The sequence below is a fragment of the Megalopta genalis genome, chromosome 7, assembly GCF_051020955.1.
Source record: "Megalopta genalis isolate 19385.01 chromosome 7, iyMegGena1_principal, whole genome shotgun sequence".
Taxonomy (NCBI): Eukaryota; Metazoa; Arthropoda; class Insecta; order Hymenoptera; family Halictidae; genus Megalopta; species Megalopta genalis.
In genome coordinates this window covers 16,177,058-16,194,727 of record NC_135019.1, presented here as the reverse complement: position 1 = coordinate 16,194,727, position 17,670 = coordinate 16,177,058, and the positions used below count along the sequence as shown (strand labels likewise).

The window sequence follows — 17,670 nt, the reverse complement described above, 5'->3', positions numbered from 1 at the left end:
TAAGTTGCTGCGCGCGACACGATTTAGGCGACAACGGTGCGCGGGGGAAGCGTGGAGGGGAGCGCGAGGAGAAGTTCGCCGAATTTTCGTTTCGCCGTGCGCCGAGCCCGGGGAATAAATGTTCCGGCATTTCGGTCGCTGACCGAAGTTTTTCGAGCAGAAGGGCCGGCTTCCGGGATAAGATGGCGAGAGCTCGCGGGACGCGGGGCGCGATCGAAGGGCGATCCACCGAAGCGCCGAGGTATCGCGGACTCGAGAGCGGGTCGATGCAAGGATTTGTTTGATGCTTTGTATTTCGTTGGGTTTTACGGGCGTTTTAGCGTCGACCGATAAGGCGAAACGACCGCGTAAACTTCTGGCTCGTTCGGAAGCGGGCGGCTGCCGAGTCGAGGCGGGCTCGCCGAGCGGGAATATCGCGCGACAGAAGATGCGCCCCCGGATTACACCCGGTTCTCTCCCCGTGCCGGCAAGCGGATGATGTCACAGGCGCCGAGGGTGGGGAGAGAAAAAAATGTTGGTAATTCGAGGTTAATTCAATAAGAGTCGTCCTCGTAGCCGGCGAAATAAAATGCAAATGTCTCGCCTCGGCCCGGCCCGACCCGGCCCGGCCGGCCGATATATTCTTGCGGAAGAAATTCGCTATTCACCGCGGCTCCGTCTGCTTCCTTCCCAGGAAACATAGGATAAATTACCTCTCTATGCAGATGCAATCGAGCGCGAGCTGCGAGGGAGCCTCTCTCGCCGCTCCGTAGCCGGCGGTTCGCCTCGTAGCTTTTCGCCGAGTTCCACGTTGCTTGCCTCGGAGCGACGCGATCAATGTACTCGCGCAAGAAAATTCCCGCGCCGGGAAATTTGGGACGAGTCGTCGCGGCGCGGGGACGAAAAACCGCGTGATTTGCTCGGCAAACTGTATCGGAGGCTGAAGCCAAAGAGGGATGGATGGATGGATAGCGAGAGAGAGAAAGAGAGAGAGAGAGAGAGAAGGTGCGAAGAGAGGGAGCGGGTGAAGGGGGAGAGGAAGCGCGAGCCGTGGGATCCCACCTACGGATCTTTAAACGAGGCCAATAAAACGTCCAAAGCCGTGCAAACAGCTGGCAAATCAAATATCGAGAGAAACGTGATTATTTGCGTGTGCAGCGGGCGCGGCAAATGCGATTCACCGCGTGGATACGGGCTCGCTCGCTAGAAGGACGTAACGGAAGATATATGCGCGCGGATCCGAGCGCGAGCACAGGGACGCGAGAGGACGGCGGGAGGACGAGGGCGCGGCGGAAACGGATTCGCGGAGCCAGATAGAACGGTCTCGCGCTGCAACGTTGATTTAACGCGTCTGCAACAGAACTCGGTGCGCCGCGCGGCGCGCGCCGACGCGGCTGCGATTCCGCCTCTCTTTCTCTCCGCACACGTACGTCGCGTCGCGAGCACACAGGACACCGCTGCCGGTAATAGATACGACAATGAGCTCGGGTGCAAAGGTCGAGCGGCACGTCTCGCCATTGTACGGCTCCCCATTGACATCCGTGGACCGTCTAATTGTCCCCTATCCGCGCCCTCGGAGAATACGCGAGCACTTACGTAACCGTACGTGTCGCGTCGTGTTCTGTTCGCGGCATTCGAAGCAGTCGGAGCCGTCGCGAACGACGCGAACGTCGCAAACCGTCTAGCTCGTGTCGCCGGGGCGCGTGATTTCTTTCTTTCTTTCTTTCTTTCTTTCTCTTTCTTTTATTTCTGACACGTCGCGCGACGTCCCGCGACCCCTTCTCGCTTCCCGCGAGAATTTTAATTGACCGTCGTCTGTCGTCACCGCCGCGCAACCTCCGCACGAATGCGTCGACGACGGCCGAGCCGCCTCGATCATCGCGACACCGCGAATCGTAATTATTTCGCCTCCGAACCCGTCGCTCCATCTAAATCGTTTCGGCCCGGCGGAATAGGCGTTTCCATGGCATACACACATACACATACACGGTGTACGTTACGGCACGGCGTCGTTATTACCAGGCTAAACTGCGAGGGTCCGCGCAGCTGAGATACGGATGTGGGTTTCGGTGCACCGTGCACCGTGCGCCGTGCACCGTGCATCGTGCATCGTCGCAGGATGCAGGCTGGTGTATCGCAAATTGCATAATACCGCGGTGGAACGAGGCCTCGCAGCAGCCGCTCTGGGACACGCACCATTCACATCCATGGACGGTCTAATTGGGCTCGGTTCCCGGCCCAGGAGGATCCGCCCCGCGTCGTTGCGTTATTTTCCGCATTTTCCGTACGCGTCGACGTTCCACGGATACAATTTCGAAATTCGGAGCTTCCTGCGTGCGTGGCCGTCGCTACGCGACTGAACTTAGGGTAGAAACATCATGTCGCGCCGTTCCCGGCACGGCAAATTCGGGCCGTGTTCGCGTTGCCGTGTCACTATCGTGTCATTCTTATATCTCGTCAAATATAGTATATAATGTATTTGGTTGGGAACTATGGAGCGGGCGTTGAATAAAACTAAAAAATAAAAAGCGCAATTTTTCTCATTATATTCGATTTATATATATTATAATTATATTATTATTATTATTATATATATATATATATATATATATATATATATATATATATAAATATATATATTATAATATATGAGCCGTTTATTTTGAAAGTGGCATAAGTCACTTTGTTTTTATGTCGATATATTTAAGGGTTTGCGTTTGAACACGTTTAAAAGTATGGATGCTAACTTTCGAGAAGATTTACTTGTATTTGTTATCTCAGGATACTGATATTTTTCTCAGTACAAATAATTTCGTATAAACATTCAAAAATCACCACTTTTCATTACGGTAAAGTGACTTGTGCCACTTTCAAAATAAACGGCTCACATACTATAATTATATTCAATCTATATATATCATATATTTTTGGAAGCAATAACGAGCACCTTTTTCATTAGTGGATCCATCTACGAACGCGTGATTAATGTTTCTCGAAGCCTGAGCTGCGCTGATTCCATTTGAAGTCGTACATGAAAAGTTGATGTAAATCGTGTTTCGTTTCCATCTGGTTGCGGAGAGAGAAATAAAATAAAAATAGGATACAAAGTCGAACAAATTTTGCGAAACGAGTAAGAAGATAACCTTCGAAGTTTATAAATAAAAATATCGAGCGCACGTTACAGTGTTACAGTGCGTTACAGCTGCGCTCAGTCGCAGCTGAGCACAGACTAAACAAAAACGCCCGTTTCATAGTTTCCAACCTAATAATAGGAACCTTGTCCATAACTGAAAACTAATTTAGCAGACGATTCATACATTTGTACGTACATTCGGAAGACATAATTGACATAATTGTCAATTAAAAGATCTTTTGCTTTGTTCAATTCACGTATTATCGCAGTTGGACACCATTAATTTCAGCATAATTTCTACTGTTTAGTTTCACAGAAATGATGTTCGACTTTTGTTTTTGTTGTATGAAGTCGTCAAAAGAATACTTTAAACGAATTTCTTGGACTTCTATTGTTTTGAAATTTCTCTTAATATACGACAGAGTACGGTAATGTCTCTTTAATATTGACGCTCAGATTGTCCACAAAAATGGACAATTTGGGAAGATGAGATACGATTATTCGAGGCTTGCTATTTGTTTTTATAGTTACGAATTGTCAACAACTATAAGAAAAGAGCTACAAGGCTCGAACAATCGTATCTCCTCTTCCGCAAATTGTCCATTTTGGTGCACAATTTGGGCGACAATTAGGGAGACATTACTGTACTCGGAGAAGTATTATTATAATATTATTATAATAATTATTATATATAATATATAATATATAATATATAATATATAATATATAATATATAATATATGTATAATATATATACAATATATATTAATTATTATATATTATTATATATATTATTATAATAAGATTGACTGTAAATTGATACGCAAAATCTCGCTTCATTTTCGGTTTATAGAATTAACGTTTATGGCTAAGAAGAAAGGTATGCTCGTCCATAGCGAGGATCGAGAGAGAGAAAGAGAACGAGAGGCGAAGAAAGGTGGCGAGCTGCGTTTAACTCGAGCATCGGAGTCTAATTTTTAATTAATCGGGCTATTTTGTGGAACGCGATACTCGGGAGGAATAAACGTCGAAGAGACCGGTCCCGATTGAAACGAATAGTCTCGCGGAACGCTCGGAGAACGTAAAACGACTGCGTCGTAGGTCGGTACCGTTTTTATTGGTCCCCAGCCGGTCGAGCATCCGGCGGATCGGTTAATTCGACAGAGTTGCTGAATTATACCATGGTTTCTCGATCGTGCGGTATCGCCTCGCGCCTATCGAGCCGTTCCCGAAGCCTTCGCCCTTCGGAAGTACCAGCCGGAACTACAGGGTGTCCCGTAAATGTCTCGCAATCCGGAAATGGGAGACTCCTGAGGTTATTTGAAGCAACTTTTTCCTTCGCGAAAATTTTGTCCGAAACTTCGTTTATGAGTTATTAACGAAAAACACGGACCAATAAGAGGCGAGCGCGGCTGGCGCGCGGCGGTCCAGCCAACGAGTGCACGGAGCAGCCCAGTTCCGCTCGTTGACTCGGCCGTCTCGCGCCAAATGATCTCGCCTCTGACTGGTCACTGTTTTTCGTCGATAACTCGTAAACGAAGCCGCGGATTGCATTTTCGCTAAGGAAAAAGTTGCTTCAAATGACCTCAGGAATCCCCCGCTTTCGTATTGCGAGACATTTTTGGGACATCCCTATAATTCTCGCCGCTAATTTATCGGCTCTCAGGATCGTCCGGCGTTGCTCCGCGTAGCTCCGACGCGTCGTCCGCGGCCGGCCGACCGATTAATGCCCGACAAAAATGTTCTCTTCTCCCGCCGGAGAAATTCGTCGGACGCGAGCGACTGAATCGAACGTCGTAAATCACACACCGCGACGCTTCGTCGGGGCCAACGCGCGGCCGGCTCCGTGTCCAGCGCGCGGGGTCCGTTCCGCGGCGCGTTGGAAATTGATCGTCGCGCCCGCAGTTATCCGTCCTTGGGGCGAGAAGAACGACCACCCACGGAAAGCTCGGGGACCCGTAGGAGAGTCAGGTGGATCGAGCCGGAGAGATTTCGTATCGGCGATTTTCCTTTCGACGGCGCGTAGAAGCTTCGCCGGAGGTCGCGCGCTCGCGAGGAGCCCGAGCAAACGTCGTTACGCGTCATAAACGAACGCGCATCGGCGTCCAGGTGCCGGGCGGTAAATAGCCGAGAGACGGCTTTCAAGGCGCCACGCCAACTAGAAGAACCGGTGTGTGCGACGCGGCGCTGCAAAACGACCGGCTCGAACTCGGAACCGATGAGCGGAGCGTAAAAATAGAGAATCCGGTACAGGTGCGCGCGGGACGCATCGAGCGGCGCGGAGCGCGACCGATGGCCGCGAAATCGGTGCAGCCGAGCTGGCAGCTGGGAGTTGATAGTTGCTAGCTGGGAGCCGGGAACAACTGGGAGCAGCCGGGAGACCGTAGGATCGAGTCGCGTGCGGCTCTCTCGGTGCATTTGGCGCGGCGGCGATAGGCTTGCCAACATCATCGATCGCGTCAAACAGTAATGCGGGCTAATGCACGCTCGGCGCACGGTAATGTACGAGAAGGGGCGGGCAAATTAAGGAGTTGATAAGCCTTATCGACCGGCGACTCACGTGCACGCGCGGCCAGGACGCCAGACCGGGCTTATTCGTGTGCGAGCCTCCGAGCACGCGTCTACACGCTCGAGCCGTGCTCGTGTTCCGCTTCGAGCAGAATACGTTCCCCGCTCTCTCTCTCTCTCTCTCTCTCTCTCTCTCTCTCTCTCTCTCGCTTTCAAACCAAGTGGTCTCGAATCCGCACAAGTGCATACGCGCTGTCTCCGAGTGGATCTCGCGCTCGTGCATCGTCTTGAAAATTAACGACGAGGCGTGTACGCGACGAGAGACGACGCGGGGAGAGAAGTGATCCTACGCGATCCGAGACTCGCCGTCTTCTGGACAAGCTTCTGGACGGCCGTTTCCTGTCGGGAAAGAAACGGCGATGCACTCTCGAAATTGCATCGAAATGCACGGGAATACGCGGCGGGAATAAACGAAAACTCGGCCGCCTCGGAATCCATGAAATTCGTTTTCAGTCTCCTGGACGTGTGTACTTTGTTCCCGATGCGACTCGGCTTGGCCGGGCGCGACGGCTGGCTTCGCGAAAGCAATCCCGCAGACGGAATCTCCCTGGGATTTTCTTCCCCGAACGAGACGCGTCGCGACGCGAAACAAATGTTTGACATAACCGACGCGACTCCTCGATAACGACGCGGCGCATAGAAATCGGCGTCCGAAATTCGAACGGCCGACGACGTTGTTCTCCGACCGATCCCGCGGCTCTGCGAGAAAGAAATGAGACGAAGACGTCTCCAATTACGCGTGACAAATTTCCGCGTATCGACGCCATCTCCCTTCGTCACCCCCCTCGGCTCATTAACCTCCCGCGGTAGATCGATAACGAAGCCGCGGGACAGATTTTCTTCCCCCGAACGAGTCGCTTCCACCCCTGACTCCCTTTCCCTCGCAGTTCTCCCTTTGATTCGTCGCGGCTGCGACGACGCCCGTATTTATTATAAATCCCCGCAGCGACGGCTCCCTCGTGTCCGCTGCGTCGCGCCGAGCCAGCACCTCAATTATCGGCGGGCAAGTTTTTCTCGCGACACGTCAAATTGTCGCCGGGGATAATCGAGCCTCGGATACGATCGGGAGCTTTATTTTTCCTGGCGCTAGACGAGCGAAACGAGGGAGACGGGGAGACGAGAAAGAGAGAAAGAGAGAGAGAGAGAGAGAGACGAGTCGCGACGAGCCCCCGGCTCATCAATCACCGTCACTCTCGAAGAAACGATACCCGACCCAGGCTGGACGTGCACCGGGGCCGGATGCGGTGAGTTAATTCCGCACGAGTGCGCGCAGTTGGCCGATTCCACCGGTGTCATCGTCGTCGACGTCGTCGTCGTCGTCGTCGTCTAGCTCGTCTACGTCGTCGTCCGGAAAAACTCTCGATCTTCGTCCTCGGTTTCTCGGGAATCGACGCGCGATTATATCCGGGATCGCTCGTCCCCGGGTCATTCGTTTCTTCGTGCGGGCCCGGGCTCCTAATTTAACTCGGCTCGATAAATTCACGGTCCGGGTCCCGGGCTTCCTTTCCGATGTCGTCTAGACGGGAAAAGACGCGACGGAGCCGCCGCCGTCGTCGGCGTCCGCCGCGGACTCCGATGGAAATCGGAAGGAACGAGGAGGAGCGGGAAAGCCCGGCTCGAAATTGGTTCGATCCGGCGCGCCGTACGAGCCATTCCAAAAGAAATTCTCATCGGCGAGAGACCTCCGTCGGAGTCGGAATTCGGTTTTTCATTTAACCAAGGTCGAGACGGGCCGGGATCGCGTTAGGCCGCGCGCCGATCGAATTCCGGCTGTACTCGTCCGCGCGGAAACCGCGTCGTCACGTGCCGGTTTTTGTCGATCTCCGGCTCGGTTCGATTGCTCTCACGGAGAGGTCTCCCCCAATAGCATCGGAATCCGCAAGCGAGAGAGCACAGCCGCGTGCGCCTACCGTCTGTCGGCAACGACAATAGAGCCAACGAACTGTTTGCCACGCACGAATATCCCGCGACGATTAATCGCCGGGGATTCACGGCGCCGTGGCTCGCCGTTATCCGGCACGATGCCGATCAGAATCTACGGTATCCCGCAGCAAGATTGGCAGTTCGTCGTTAAATTCGTTTCGACTTTCTTCGCGTTTCCGGTCGCTGTCGCGGCGCGATCGGTCTTAGACGTTTACCGCGATCGCGACTGAAATGGACGGACATCGCGTGACACAGATCAGAACGAAGATTCTCTGCGAATAAATCGCGACATCGGCGACACGAATCGACAAGACGCTACACCATCGCTGACAGGTTTCCACCACTCAACTTCGTACATAACCGATCGCGACAGAACCGAACTTTCGGCGAATACGTGTGGTGTCTGCGCTGCACATGTGCCGAATGTGCGCATACATGGTGTCCCAAAAATGTCTCGCAATCCGAAAATGGCGGGTTCCAAAGATCATTCGAAGCAGCTTCTTCCTTTACAAAAATGTTCTCCGAGGCACCGTTAACGAGTTATTAACGAAAAACAGTGACCAATAAGAATCGAGCACGGCTGACGCGAGGCGGCCCAGCCAACCAGCGCACGAAGCCCAGTTCCGCTCATTGGCTCGGCCGCCTCGCGCCAGCTGATCTCGCCTCTGACTGGTCACTGTTTTTCGTCGATAACTCGTAAACGAAGCCGCGGATTGCATTTTCGCTAAGGAAAAAGTTGCTTCAAATGACCTCAGGAATCCCCTGCTTTCGTATTGCGAGACATTTTTGGGACATCCCTATAATTTGGGAAGAGGAGATACGATTGCGGTTCGTTTTTATAGTTACGAATTGTCAACGACTATGAAAACCAGCTGCAAGGCTCGAATAATCGTATCTCCTCTTCTCAAATTGTCCATTTTTGTGCACAATCTGAGCATCACACAGTTAAGGAGACATTACTGTATTACTTTATTATGCATGGCTAAATTACGAATACATGGGAATACAATGGCTAAAATACTTGGTCTTACTTTGAAAATACTGCTTCATCTAGTATATTCGCGGCACAAACTTACGAGACGATCTAATACGGTAAATTCTTCCTAATTGACCTTCTGCTTGTAGACAAAAATGAACAATTTAAAAAGAGGAAATGCGATTATTCAAGCTTCGCGCCTCGTTTTTATAATTGTCGACAATCGGTAATTATAAAAACGAGCCGAGAGTTGAGGAGTTAATTTAGGGAGAATTTACTGTACACATTGGATGGAAATGTCTTCCCTCTTTTAATTATCTATATTAAGTTGAAAATAACATAACAATGTCCTTTGAATTCTTCTAGTGTCTTCAAAGCTTTGTACTTTCCCCATTGAACTACCCCATTTTTCCCATTAAAAATGAGCCGCGAGGTTCGTATAATCGTATCTCCTCTTCCTATATTGTCCACTATTATTTACAAGCCGAAAGAAAATGATTGAAAATCTATTGCCCCTATTGAAAATTTACTTTCCCTAATCATTTGAAATATCTCGAATTTCTCGATGCTCTCGAGAGAAGAATTCTCCGCTCGCAAAATAACGCGATAACTCGAAACGGTGCAACTAAAAATGAAATCTAACAGCCGATAGGTGTCGATAGATGATGCAATAGAATCTACTGCGCGGATCGAATAACCCGTCGCCGTTAGATGGATCGAGTTGCGTACATTTTTCGGTGAAAAAAATAAAATGATCGAGGAAAATAAACGTCGAAAAATACATCGGTCGTGAATTATCTTTAAAGTCGTGCGCGGCTTCCGCGGCCACCGTAATCGGGTTAAACGTTAAACCGAGATATCAATATTTGATCAATTTCAAATTTTCATCGTTGGATTAAAAACGTTGGCATACGGTAAATACGAGTTCTAAGTTTCTCGCGCGTGATTGTTAACGACGAAGAAGAAGCACGTAACCGACGTTGAAAAAGAAATCGCAGCTGAAGGGGTTAGGGAAACCAGGCCGCACGCGGTCGCGATTTCGCACGACTGTGGGTTTTCCGGCGTCATCGGCGGTCTTCGCTTACCGGCGCGCCGCTGGAAACAAGAAAATCGATCGCACGGTATACCGGTGCGGTGCCATACTGCGTGGCGTGGCGTGGCGTGGCGTGGCGTCGCGCTGAAATTTTTTCCTAGCAAATATTGAAATTTGTTTTCCGCCGCTACGGAACTAATTCGGGGAATGGCACGACGTCGAATTCCGGCGACGGGTGGCTGAAACGAATTTCCAGCGGATCCCGGGCCGCTTCGACGAGGCGAGGCGAGGCGAGGCGAGGCGCAGCCGCGCGTTTATTTAAGAAAAACAAATAGCTGCCGGGTTCGATTCCGCGGCGAAAGCAATCTTCGCGGTTCGGCTCGCAATTATTTCACGGTTTTGCTCGTGTTGTTCCGCACAATCGGTGAACCGCGGGAGCGGCGGCGGCGTCGTCGCTCCGTCGACCATCGACGACAATCGCGGTCCTTTGGAAATTCGCGCCTCTTCGCCCTCTGCCCTCCCCGCGGCCCCGATCCCGGTCGATTGCTCCGAGACAATGACGGTTTTCCGCGGGTTCGTGCCGCGCGCGCGCGCACACACACAGCCGGCGCGCGGCAATTCCCCGCTCGAGTTCGCCCGCTGCTGCACGAGGTCGCGTGATTCATTTCGGCGGCGAGCCGGCGCGCGTCGGTGACGCTTTCCGCTTGTCGCTCGTCGTATCGGCTTGGCACGGTTTCGCATCGGCCGAGTGAAAAGTTCGCGGGCGCGGCGGCGGAGGAAAAATCACGCGGAGCAGAGAGAGCGAGAGAGAGAGAGAAAGAGAGAGAGAGAGAGACGCCGCGCCTCGCGTCGTGTCTCGGAAATATGCACTCCCTATATAACCCCGATTCCACTTTTCAGTGAGTAGGGAGGCGAGTTCGACGGTGCTCCGAGCGAGAAAGCCGTCGCGGTAAACTCGAGCTTCTCCCCCGGCACCCGGAAAATGAGAATCTCGAAAAGTTAAAAGGTAATCTCGACGCGTGTCACGTTTCTCGTGGGAGCACACGAATTCGCGTCTAGCGAACGCTTAACCCCCCCCCCCCTCCCCCCTCGTCGCGCGGGCCGCGATCGCGCGCTCTACCTGTCAGCGTCGTCGCGCACGGTAATTTCGTGACTGCGCGGAAATGAAACGAATCCCTGTTTACGCGACGTCTCTTCTGCCCGCGAAAAGAGAATGCGCGCCCAGAAACTATGAAAGTCGTTTGGATGGGACGTAAAATGAACCCGGAAACGCGCGCCGCAGCCGCTCGAGACTTAATTAACATTGCTTCGAGTTTGTCGCGCGATTTAAACGGAGACCGCCGTGGCTGCGAACGAGCGAAAGGAACGGGGGGCGAGGAAGGGGGGACAAGGCAGCGGGAACGAGCGTCGCGCAATGTCGGAGATGCAAATAATCCGCGACAGTGTCGCGGCGCTTCTTCGGCGAGGCGTCCCGCGGCGCGAAGAATTATTCACCGGAACTCCGTGTACTCGTTGCGAGTTAAACCGAATGAAGTGGCGCGTCTGGCTGCCGTTTGCCGGCACGCGGTTTAATCGAATCACTTATCGACTCGTTCTACGCGTTTACGCGTCGGGCAATCCCCGCCAGAGACGTTCTCTCGACCGGCGGAACACGCGGCGAGACGCGACGCCCGCTCGCGAGACCATACGACCCTCTCGGGCCGGGCGGACGTGAAATATCCGAGCCGACGACCGATTTAACCTTTTAGGTACGGCTGAATTCTGCGCGAGGCTATTTCTCTCGACGGCAGAGTCTGATACTGTATATACAGGGTGTCCCAAAAATGTCTCGCAATCCGAAAGTGGCGGGTTCCTCGGGCCATTTGGAGCAACTTTTTCCTTTACAAAAATTTTCTCCGAGGCACCGTTAACGAGTTATTAACGAAAAACAGTGACCAATGAGAGGCGAGCTCGGCTGGCGCGAGGCGATCGAGCCAATGAGCGGAACTGGGCTTCGCGCGCTGGTTGCCTGTGCCGCCTCGCGTCAGCCGTGCTCGATTCTTATTGGTCACTGTTTTTCGTTAATAACTCGTTAACGGTGCCTCGGAGAAGATTTTTGTAAAAGAAGAAGTTGCTTCAAATGATCCGAGGGACCCGCCATTTCCGGATTGCGAGACATTTTTGGGACACCCAAATTTGTAGACACACATTTTTGTAGACTGTTGTAAATCGATGCGAAGACAAAAGAAGTGTGAAACAATGCATATGAAGACGATTATTTGGTTCAAACGATGAGCGAGCGAGCTACTAGAGCTAGCCACTATAGTGGCGCGTCGTCCAGAGAAATGACATCCGTGAAAGCCACTATAGTGGCGTGCCGTTCTAAAAGACGACATCCGCGGAAGCCACTATAGTGGCGCGTCCGGCCTAAAAGGATATCGGCGGCAAATCGAACGTCCGCGAAATAAAAGGAGTGCCGGGCGATTATTTAAATTTCCGTCGAATCGTATTCCGTGGCGCCGCCGGTTTTTTTCGCGGATCGAGCAGCAGCTGCCTGGCACACCGTCCGTCGCACCTCGTCTCGTTCGGTTAACGACCCGAATCGAACGTCGGAACCAAGATGCTCTCCTTCCATTTTTTTTCTTCTTCTTCCTCTTCTTCTTTTTTCTTTTTTTTTTATTCCTTTCGGTTCTTTCGCCCTCGTTTCCCGACGCTTTCTCTCGGCGAAGCTCTTCCGCTCGTCGACTCCGGAACTATTTATCGGGGATTTCCAGCAACTTCCCTCTCGGCGTTCGATGTTTGCCTTCGGTCGCGTATCCCGAGTTCGAGCACGACCGGTCGAGAGCAAATCCTACCGAGACCTCGGGCTCGAGCGTACTAACGCGATCTTATTCGCGGCCGCGCCGGGGGCCGCGCGAGGATCGAGCGATGACCGGCTGATAACGGGAAAAATAGTTCCAGGTAGACTTTCTCTCCCTCTCTCCCACTCTCTCTCTCTCTCTCTCTCTCTCTCTCTCTTTCTCTTTCTCTCTCTCTCTCTCTCTCTCTGTCCGCGGCGTGGTATCGATCGGACCCCGCTGGCCGACAAAACGCCGGTCAAACAGCAGGCTGTCGTGACAGCCGTCATCGCGGTTGCGTGCGTTCGTCCGTCATCAAAGTATCGACACCGGGTCCCTTTGTGAGCCAGTCACGGGTATCCGGCTGCTCGCGCGGCCCCTCCCGATGCTTGCCACTTGTTGATGCGAACAATTGCAAGCAAATGATTAGGTGTGCTTCCTCTCGAACACGCACGCACCAATATGGCCGACACTTTCCTACGATAACGTTCGTTTTCCGTCGCGGGTCGGGGCTGCGGCCGCGGATGGCCTCGAAACGGCGCCTCGGCCTCGCCTCGATCGCGATTTCGCGCGGACGACGCGACTTCGAAACTGCGATCGGCCGCGACGATCGATCGAGCCGCGGCCGAGCGCGGCGGAGGACTTATTTATTTATTTGTTTGTTTGTTTGCGGAAAAATATCCTTTAGTGTACAGTGATTGATTAGCAATTAATTACGGGTGGTTAGCGTATTCAAGATGTTCCTTCTAAAAGCAATCAGGAAGACAATACAGCAATTTCTCCCTAATTCGCGCTCCGATTGCGCACAAAAAAAAAATTGGACTATTTGGGAAGGGGAGATACAATTATTCAATATAATATTATATTATATGTATTATATTATATTATATTATATTATATTATATTATATTATATTATATTATATTATATTATATTATATTATATTATATTATATTATATTATATTATATTATATTATATTATATTATATTATATTATATTATATTATATTATATTATATTATATTATATTATATTATATTATATTATATTATATTATATTATATTATATTATATTATATTATATTATATTATATTATATTATATTATATTATATTATATTATATTATATTATATTATATTATATTATATTATATTATATTATATTATATTATATTATATTATATTATATTATATTATATTATATTATACTATATTATATTATAGGGGAGATATAATTATTCAATTATTATATAATAACCTTATATTAAATTAAATTTTATAATATAAAATAAATTAATATTAATATAACCTTAAATTTCGAGCTCGTTTTTATAGTTACTGGGTGTCAATAAGTATAAGCGAGCAAGAAGGATATGATTTCGAGTAGATGACACCGATGTATTTGATTTTCTACTTAATTTGATTTATTATTATACAGGTTAAAGCCTATTTATACGTAGTAAAATTGAAAATGTCGGAAAGCTGCGCGATGATCGAAGCATTCGGATTAAGATCGAAACTAACTAATTGAAGTTAAAGCATAGAATTAAATCCTATTATAAGGACTAATATATTGTTGCGAATTACACCGTTTCTCTCGCGTCGCGGCATTTTATTTTTACAATAAAGAACATAAACTATAACACAATTCGATACAATTACAATTCAGATCTTTCAGAAGTCGAATGTTGATCGTTCGACGGTCCGATCTCGACTTCTCGATTGTCCGTTGGTAACATAATTCCGTGGCAACCCCTATCTTCTATTATTCTTTAAGGAGTTGTTCGCAACAGGGCAGTTTCACATTACAGCGACTTGATTTGGGGAGTTGAAGTCTCGCCGTAACAATATTATAACGAAGACTGAAACTAGAAATCAAATTTTAACAATGCTCAAATTTCACTGCTGCTGATACTTCCAGTTAACTCGTCCAGAACCGTTTTCGACCGGACGCCGACATTATTAGATTACTCGGTTGCTTCGCTCGTGCGAGATTCTGGTTTGTTTACAGTGTTCGCGATGCCCGCGCCTTCCCCCACCTTCGCGACAGTACCAATAACAAAAAGTCGCGTCCACGAATCGGTAATACAAATTTCAAAATAGAACTTTCTCTTTCTCGGCTCGCACGTAACTGTTCAGTTGTGGCATATTAGATTGGTATTTTTCGGACGCGTCAAATTTATTTGCGCGTCAAGGGGTTAGAATTATGGTACTTCGAGACTGCTGTACCGTTTAGATCTTGAGTATTGTTACGGAGCGCAAAAAGCAGCTGTTTTATATTAGTTTATGAAAGTAACAGTAAGACATTTATTCTGATTTTTAACAAGTGTTATTGTAACATTTGCCGTAAGTAACATACAAATTGAATAAATAATTCGTAAATGTATCTTTACGATATGAATAATCGTAAGTTAAAAAGTTATGACCCGTCGTTTTGACGGATTCCGTAAATCTAGCGTTTAAGATGGCGAGACGCTAATTTGTTATTGTAACATTTGCAATAAGTAACATATAAATTGAATAAATAACTCGTAAATGTATTTTTACGATGCGAATAATCGTAAATTAAAAAATTAGTGACCCGAATAATCAATGCATTAAGAATAATCTTAATCCATTGTACTATGATTTCTTTCACAGCTGCGTCGATTAGCACTTATTCGTCCCCAATAATTTCCCTAATAGAACAAGATAATTTTTGTTTCTCGTATGTCTACGTTTGATTTCATTTCTCTACTTTGATAACGGAAGTGTCACAATTACCTTCCTACTCCTATTTAATAGATAATGTGTAAAATCATTATCACGAGTATGACTCGTTGTTATATCGCAAGGGGTTAAATGTTAACCCTCATGGGACCAAAACTATTTATTTCCAGTTTACACACTGCCAAGTCCAGACTGTTTTTCGGACGAAGAGAAATTTTGTACTGAAAATTTTTGTATCAAATATAGAGAAGAGATATTCATTTTTTGAATAAAGCTTCGTTGATATATTTTCATCGAAGCAATATATAATATAATATACAGGGTGTCCCAGGCTTTAATGTTCAAACTTTGTCAGTGTATTCTATGACACGAAGTAAGAAAAAAATGTTATGTAAACATAGGTCGTATAGAGCTTCATTAAGAAGTTATAACAAAAATTCAGAATAGGAATAGTAAACAACTTCCTGTTACTGCGAGCATTGGCTTGAATAGATCAGCACATGCCGTGTGTTTATGTAAGCTGTGTTCATTAATACATTTCAAAATGTCTACCGTTGTTGACAAATACATGATCGACATCGATCGAAGATCGAATTTATGACCGTGCGAATTTCGTTTCTATTCTCTTTCATTTCATTTTGAACGAATTTTTATTATAACTTCTTAATAAAGCTCTATACGACCTATGTTCGCATAACATTTTTTTCGTACTTTGTGCCATAGAATATACTGACAAAGTTTGAACATTAAAACCTGGGACACCCAGTATATAATAAAAATATAATAAATATATAATAAAATATTGTGGCGGACCAGACATAAAAAGACACGTCCTTCAAAAGCGGGGTGTACATATGCCTTTTTCGGGTTTTCCCGACGCAAGGCGTACACCCCGCAATAAAACAATAAAAACGTTGGGACACAGCTTCGGACCATAGGTCCCGGATCACCCCGGTCGGAAAATCTTCGGGAAAGGCCTTCGCCCTTCCCAAGGACTTATCCTTACCAATTTCAAGGACTTTCCCTTACCAATAAATACGAGGACCTCTCGACCGAGAGAAGTCAGTTAGCAAGTTTTCCTCCGACTCTCAACGTGTTCATATTTCTGTATCATCCGTCACTCGTTTACCTTTACCTTCTACACACTGTACCTCATCGCCTTTTGTTACAAGTTATATTAACCCTTTCGCTACGGGCGGATTTTCCGCCGCGGTACTTCTGCTGGACGGCGCGCTGCGACATCGCTGCACGCTACAAGACGCCGATCGTTGCGGGGGTACCGCAGCGGAGAATCCGCCCGTAGCAAAAGGGTTAATCCAAATGAAGTTAAACAAAATTGAAAAAAATAAGGCATATCTATTTATCCGTTGTTGAGAGAAAAATAAGGTGAATTAGCTTTCTGCAGTAAGCACTGACTTTATTCGCTACAAACGATCGAACTTATGGAGGGCCACTATAGTGGCCCTTAGTACCTCGATGGCATCTTGTGGAGGGCCACTATAGTGGCTCGTAGTACCTCGGTGGCATCTTATGGAGGGCCACTATAGTGGCTCGTAGTATCGAAAGGGTTAAAGTTCTCGTTATATAAAACCAACAAAACTCTCGGATTATTTTATACAAACCGTCGCAGTAACCCCTGCGACAAAATATATATAATAATAAATATAATATATTTCCATCGTGCCTATTCTTCCAATGTATCCTGCCAGATTTTACGGTTTCATTGATTTCTGCCGCGTGTATGGCGGCATTGGACCGTTAAGGGTTAATAGAAGATCAAACCGCTAAGCTCGATATAGGTAGCAGATTTAGCCGAGACTGCGACCGAGCGAAGTCATGATCATCGGCGATAGACACAGCTCGGGCCATACGATACGCGACCGATAGGTGCGTCGCTGGTACGTCGACGCAATTATTATGATATCAGGTTGCCTCGACGGCGGGCGGCGTCGGATTCGGTTCGGCGCGGCGCGGCGCGTCCCGACGCTTTCCACGTTTCAGGATACACACGGCTGGCCAGGCCAATGGAATTTAATACAACTGGAAGCGTACGCGCAATATGTTCGGCCGGCTCTCCGACCACGGAAATTCCGAGAGCCCTCTCAGCCCGTGAGTCCGCAGAAATTGCTTGTCCACCGTGTTCTCGATGAAACGCGGAGAGCCTCTCTCGGCTCGTCGCCGATCCTGCGGGAGGACACGCTCGTGTCCCGCGATCTCCAATTCTTTCGAGCGCGAACCGACGCGGAAAGGGAGTCCCGAAGGTCAACCGGCGGGTCTCCTCGAGGCAGCCGGCAGAGGCAAACAGTTAAACGGAGTCGTCGCGGGCCCACACCGCGTTTTCGGCGAACGCGCGGGGTCCGTAGCTCCTCCGAGCGGTCGCGCGAGACGACGCTCTTCCGAGGAGCGTGAACGCAAACAAAGTCGTATGAAACTCTCTCGCGCGAATCAAACACGGCCGGGAGACAGAGACAAAGGGTATGCTCGGCAAACATCCTTTTCGGATCGAGCTTCAGCGCGTCGGCGAAAGAGACC

At 48.6% G+C, this 17,670-nt stretch overlaps 1 protein-coding gene across 3 annotated transcripts in view; it reads left to right on the top strand.

The window, feature by feature from the left end:
- Positions 1–17,670, top strand: part of Sema1a (semaphorin 1a) — a 295,418-nt gene that overhangs the window by 229,282 nt on the left and 48,466 nt on the right. Inside the window, exon 1 of one of the 3 annotated variants that reach the window (XM_033473002.2) lies at positions 6,818–6,924. The exons of the other annotated variants lie outside the window; for them this stretch is intronic. The gene's annotated coding sequence lies outside the window, so the exon portion shown is untranslated. Of the gene's footprint in view, positions 1–6,817; positions 6,925–17,670 lie in introns of those variants that run through there. 3 annotated transcript variants of the gene reach the window in all.